We start from the raw sequence: 6,988 nt of genomic DNA, 5'->3' as shown, positions 1-6,988 counted from the left end.
TCATTTAAACATAATCAAATAACCATTTTTTTAAAAATGATTTTAAACGACCCCTCACAACTTCTTGTAAAGTATCATTTATTTTTAGATTTATTACAAGTTAAATAAAATATAATTTTAGTCTCAGGCAGATTTATGTTCATGGAAAGACTCATTTATAAAACAAAAAAGAAAAGGAATTACGGTGTATTTTTTAAATATGTATCGTATATTTCTTTCTTTTAAACAAAATAATCCTTTACTACGAGATCAAACTATTACTACTCTTCTCCAATGAATGTTTCAAAATTTAGATCGTCGAAAATTTAAGACGAGTCAATGTCTCGGTTATGGGTATGTCGGTTAGATTTGTTCAACGATAGCCTGAATGCAAAGATCCTAAAATAGATATAGTGAGTCTTTAAATTAATCTGATATGATTTTGTAATTGGTTCTGATAGATTCTTGTGTTTTTATTATTTATTATTTATTTTCATCATGCTAAAGGGTTTTTTTTTTTTTAAACCTATCTCAATACTTGAATCATGAATTGTTCTTACTGCTAAATTAACAAAATGCTTGGTACATGACATATGGCTTGAAAAGTATAAATAAATAAAATCAACAAATAAATACAAATATGTGGTCATATTTAGATATTATAATTATATAAGTGCTATTATATTAATATTGTTGAATCTCGTATTTTGATGATGAAACCAATTGATAAGTGTTTATGATTTAATCTGCGTTTTGAGTGACGTAGGATGTTTCGATCAAGGAGAGAATTAAAGCAGGAAAAATCATGTTGGACCGGAGGAAAACATGTCAGAAGATTGGACGTCGGGCTGGAGGATCGGTCGACGTATCGATAAAAGACTTCGGGCCATGGATTCGGGCATCGGGCCAAGAAGAGCGGATATTGCACCAAGGATATTAGAGTTACGGAGTCAACTGGCCAATTGGGCAATAGGCCGCAAGAAAGGATGATGCACTGAAGAATAGGATGAAGCATCGATGAACCAAAGACATGATGGACAACATGATTTAAGCTTAGTAATAATTGTCTAGATCGAAGTGTATTTTTACATGTATAGGATTAACTATGATAGCAAGGCATAAAGCAAAATGAAGTCCCAGAGTCAAGAATGTGATTTCGTTGGGAGTTCAAGAGTTCGTCGGAAGTCCGAACGTTCATTAGAAGTTCTGCAGGAACCAGCCAAGAAGTCTCAGAGCTTGCCAGAGAAGCATATCGGAACTTGCCAAGAAGATCGTCGTGAAGTCCAGGAGCTTGTAGGGAGTCCGCTAGAACATTACCGAGAGATCGTTGGAAGTTCGCTGGAAGATCACCGGAAGAAACTAGATTTACGGACTTGTTTAGCTTAGGAAATGTCTTAGAATTCGTAGTTAGCACATAATTGGGATTGGATTTGGGTCAACTAAATTAGGGGCCAGTTGGGCCCATGTAAGGATTGTGTTGGGCCCAATGAAAAGCCCAAACAGTGACCCAAGAGATGATACCGTCGTGGCATAATCTTCGAGACTATGTCAGGCGGTGGTACCGCCCCTAGCAGGGTGCTAGGTGGTGGAACCACCAGATTGAGCGGTGGTACCGCCCAATGCAGTGTCAGTGTCAGACTGACACTAGCGGTGGTACCGCCTGAACCTAGGAAACCCAAGATGAGATATTTTTAGGCTTCAAGTTTGAATCAACTTGAGGCCTATAAATACCCCTCTCATCCTTGGTTAACATACACAAGCATAGAGTATTTAAAAGTGAGAAAACGCTGTTGCAATCACTAGAGACATCCCCTCCTATAGTCTAAGTTTAAATTCTGTTTAGGAGGAGTGTGTGCTTATAAAGGTTGACTCCTAAATCTATGAAAATAAGAAGAGGGGTGTAAGGAGGCTGGTCTTCGCCTATTAAAGGAAGATCGATAGTAGATGCCGGTGGCTTCGACGGAAGAGGAATCGGCGAAGTGGATGTAGGTCACGACGACCGAACCACTCTAAAATCTGGTTTGCATTTTACTTTGAGCAATTTATCTTTACTGCAAACCTCTTTAATACATTTACGAATATGTTTCAAGTTTAGATATTTACGAGATGGTTTTTGTCGAAAACGGATTTAATCGCAACGAAGTTTTGAACTGACGTAATTTTTACCACTATACTAAATCACCCCCTCTCTTAGTGCTGACCCCTTTCCTAACAATTGGTATCAGAGCCTCGTTTTCTCATTTGGTTTAACACTTAATGAGAAATTGCTCTTTTCGGCTTTTAAGAAGGTCACTCTCTCATTCGTCCTCCCTTGTTCAATAGGATAGACTACACTTATTGGAAAACTCAAATGAGAGTTTTCTTACTTTCATTAAATCTTGATTTATGGCATATAGTCGAATCCTATTTTCAAAGGTCTTCTTTTCCAATGAACCATTGGAATAATTTGGAGAAGAAGGCTTTTTCTCTAAATACAAAGGCTATGAATGCCTTATTTTGCGGCCTTAGATAAAAGGAAATTTAATCAGGTTTCTACATGTGAAACGACGTTCGATATATGACACACTTTTGAAATCACACACGAAGGCACAAGTAGTGTTAAGGATTCTAAAGTTAATTTTTTAATGCACTATTTTGAACTGTTTCATATAAAACCAAGCAAAACCATTAGAGACATGTATACCCATTTTACAGATGTCGTCAATGGTTTAAAAGCTCTTGGTAAAAGTTTTTCGAATCTTGAACTTGTGAATAAAGTTTTGTGCTCACTTTCTAAAAGTTAAGATTCAAAAGTAACCGCTATTCAAGAATCAAAAAACTTAAACTATTTACCCTTCGAAGAACTAATAGGGTTTTTGATAACCTATGAAATGACGTGCAATGCACGTGAAGAACTCAAGAACAACCTTCCAAAGAACAGAAATGATTTTGGACTTAGAATAATTAAAGACTACTCGAGCATAAGCTCTAAGTGATGGTGAACTTGAACTCCTCATGAAATTTAAAAAGTTCATGAAATAACAATCAAAAAATAAAAACAAACTTAAGAAGAATACAAAATGGGACAAAAAAAGTGCATCCGAAGACAAGTAAACCGATGAAGATGAGGTGGCAAACTACGTCTTAACGGCTTTCGTCAACAAGGTAAACAACTCAAATGAAACTCCTTTAATTTATTTCGAAATTACATTATGCTTTTCATAAGTTATTTTTAATTTAGTTTAGAATATTTATTTTTCTTAAAAATCACTTATTTAAAAATAAAAATACAAAAAAAATTATGATCATGCTAGTAATTTTGAAAATGATTATGAAAATTACATGTTTAATAAATAAAAATATAAAAATTATGAAATCATGCTTGATGAAATAATGTAATGATGCATAATGATAGTGCTTAATGAGTTTATCTTTTGAAATTATGCATGATGATTCTTGCGATTTATGGATTATTGATTTTTTTTCGGTTTTAAAAATGATGCATGACTTTTGTATGGAAACTAAGCATGAAAAGTTAGATTCAGCTAAAAAGAAAAATGCATGACTATAACAAACAAAATGAACTTGATTGAAAATGCTTTATGTTTGATGAAATCATTTTTGATGATGCATAATGATGTAATTATGTAATAAAAATATTAAAATTTTTTATACCATGCTTGTTGTTTTTATACTATGCATGAGATTTAAAAATGATGCATGATGATTTTTGTGATTTATGCCTTATTGATCTTTGACGTAATAAATCTTGTACTTTCGATTTTAAACGTTGATGCATTTATTTATTTGGCATAAATGAAATAAATAACATGAATTGAAACAACTAAAAAGAGGAAAAGTTTCTTCTTGAAAAATTTATTTTTTCCTACTTTATCGATTTTTTTAAAAAGGAGAGATTGATGAATCTATCTATTTTTTTATGAATCTCTTGAAAATGATTTTGATTTGACAATTTGAATATGAATAAGTTTTATCTTGATTTTTCGAGATTTATAACTTGAGATTTTTTATGCTTAAATCAAGATTTTATATGCATGAATTGAAATCTTTTTATCCTAAGTTTCTTTTACAATTTACTAAAGATAATATCTTTTTCAAAATTCATGACTTAAAATTTCTTTTGAATATCTTTTATTATTTGATCTCCTAAGGTTTTCTTTTGATTATTTAAGAGGAGATTTTTTAAAAGAAATCATGACATTTAGTATTCACATGATCTTATCTTTCATGATATGATTTTTATGCAATTTCTTGTATTCATCACCCAATTAATTTTTCTTAATGAGATGAAATGAATGTGAATAAATAAAAATATATATGAAATATAAATGAAAAGTTATGATCATGCTTGATAGGATGCAATGTAATTTGACATTTAGATACCGTAATAATTTAAAATGCTATGATTTGTTGCTAAATTGATGTATTATGAATGCTTGAATATCTTGTATGATATGATGATTGAAATATTGTTGGTATCATACATAAAGGATGAAATGTAAGATTTTGAAATTATACATATTTTAATTTGAAATTATTATAATGCACAAACATATTGAAAAATGATTGATACTTCAACTTTGTCATGATTTGAAAATTCATGTAAAAGAAAAAAGAATTACAACATTATATTCTTCCCTTTTTTTTGATAATGATAAAGGGGGAGATAGTTAGCTTACTAACTAACTTGCATAAGTCAAGAAGATGCAAAAACTCACTTACTTGCTTGCACATCTAAAGAGAAGATGCAAACGTACTTCATGTAGCTTGCTTCATATAAAACATTATATCTTGCTAGCTTGTTATCTTGTATTATTCTTCAAAAACTTGCTAGCCTTCATACTTCAAAGAAAAGTAACACTTGTCAAATTTTTAGCTTGTATGTTGTAAAATAATGTAAAATTTTGCTAGCTTGCACTTTGTAAAGGAAGCAAAAATGACATTTCTCAAAAGAAAAAAAAGATATTGCTATCTTAAACATCACTATCTTGCCAATCTCAAGAAGCAAAACTTGCAAGTTGCACATTGCAATATGAAGCGAGAATCACTAGCTTACACACTTCAAGAAAATTATCTTGCATTTGCTTTTGAAATTTTTGCTAGCTTGTATGTTGTAAACATGCTATCTTACTACCTTGTATATCTAAAACTTGATAGCTTGCATGATGTAACACTTACTAATTTTTTTAGCTTATAAATTGTATAATGATAAAACTTGATATTATGTTTTTTATGCAATGGTTTGAACTTATATCACAAACACTTGATAGTTAGAACTTCTCCTTTTTGTTGGTGACAAAGGGAGAGAAGTATGATATGTTGAATCTCATATTTTGATGATGAAACCAATTGATAAGTGTTTATGATTTGATCTGCATTATTAGTGATGTAGGATGCTTCGATCAGGATGAGACAATTAAAGCAGGAAGAATCATGTTGGGCCGGAGGAAAACATGACAGATGATTGGATGTCAGGCCAGAGGATCGGTCAATGTATCGACAGAAGGCTTCGGGCCATGGATTTGGGCATCAGGCCAAAAAGAGTGGATATTGAGCCAAGGATATCGGAGTTGCGGAGTCAACTGGCCGATTGGGCAATAGGCCGCAAGAGAGGACGATGCGCCAAAGAATCGGATGAAGCGTCGATGGACCAATGATATGCCAGACAACATGATTCAAGCTTAGTAATAATTGTCTAGATCGAAGTGTGTTTTATATGTACATGATTAACTACGATAGCAAGGAATGAAGCAAAATGAAGTCCCGGAGTCAAGAACGTGATTTCGTTGGGAGTTCGAGAGTTCGTCGGAAGTCCGGATGTTCGTCAGAAGTTCTATAGGAACCAGCCGAGAAGTCTCGGAGCTTGCTAGAGAAGCTCGTCAAAACTCGCCAAGAAGATCGTCGTGAAGTCCAGGAGCTTGAGGGAAGTCCATTGGAACATTGCCGAGAGATCGTCGGAAGTTCGCTGGAAGATCACCGGAAGCTCGCCAGAAGAAACTAGACTTACGGACTTGTTTAGCTTAGGAAATGTCTTAGATTTTGTAGTTAGCATATAATTGGGATTGGATTTGGGCCAACCCAATTATGGGCCAGTTAGGCCCATGTGAGGACTATGTTGGGCCCAATGAAATGCCCAAACAGTGACCCAAGAGATGACATCGTCGTGGCACAATCTTCGAGACTATGTCAAGTGGTGGTACCGCCACTAGCAAGGTGCCAGGCGGTGGTACCACCAGACTATGCAGTGGTACCGCCCAGTGCAGTGTCAATGTCAGACTGACACAAGCGGTGGTACCGCCTAGAACAGGTGGTGGTACCATCCGCACCCAGGAAACCCGAGATGAGATATTTTTAGGCTCTAAGTTTGAATCAACTTGAAGCCTATAAATACCCCTCTTATCCCTGGTTAACACACACAGGAACAAAGTATTTAAAAGTTAGAAAACGCTGTTACAATCATTAAAGAAATCCCCTCCTATAGTCCAAGTTTAGAATTTTGTTTAGGAGGAGTGTGTGCTTGTAAAGGTTGACTCCTAAACCTATGAAGAGGAGAAGAGGGGTGTAAGAAAGAGGTTGATCTTTGCCTATTAAAGAAAGATCGATAGTGGATGCTGATAGTCTCGACGGAAGAGGAATCAACGAAGTAGATGTAGGTCACGATGACTAAACCACTCTAAAATCTAGTTTGCATTTCTTTGAGCAATTTACTTTAACTACAAACCTCCTTACTTACTCTTTACATCCATCACTCTTTTACGTATGCTTTCAAAGTTATTACCTTTACAAAATGATTTTTCGTCGGAAACGGATTTTATCGTACGAAGGTTTTTTAAACCGACTTTACTTTTGCCATTGCACTAATTCACCCCTCCTCTTAGTGCCGACCCCTTTCCTAACAGTTGGTATTAGAGCCTTGTTTTTCTCATTTGATTTAACACCTAAAAAGAAATGACTCTTTTCAGCTTTCAAAAGGGTCACTCTCTCATTCGTCCTCCCTTTTTCAATGGGA

The sequence above is a fragment of the Musa acuminata genome, chromosome BXJ1-5 (genome assembly GCF_036884655.1).
Source record: "Musa acuminata AAA Group cultivar baxijiao chromosome BXJ1-5, Cavendish_Baxijiao_AAA, whole genome shotgun sequence".
Taxonomy (NCBI): Eukaryota; Viridiplantae; Streptophyta; class Magnoliopsida; order Zingiberales; family Musaceae; genus Musa; species Musa acuminata.
Note: the sequence above shows the minus strand (reverse complement) of the source record.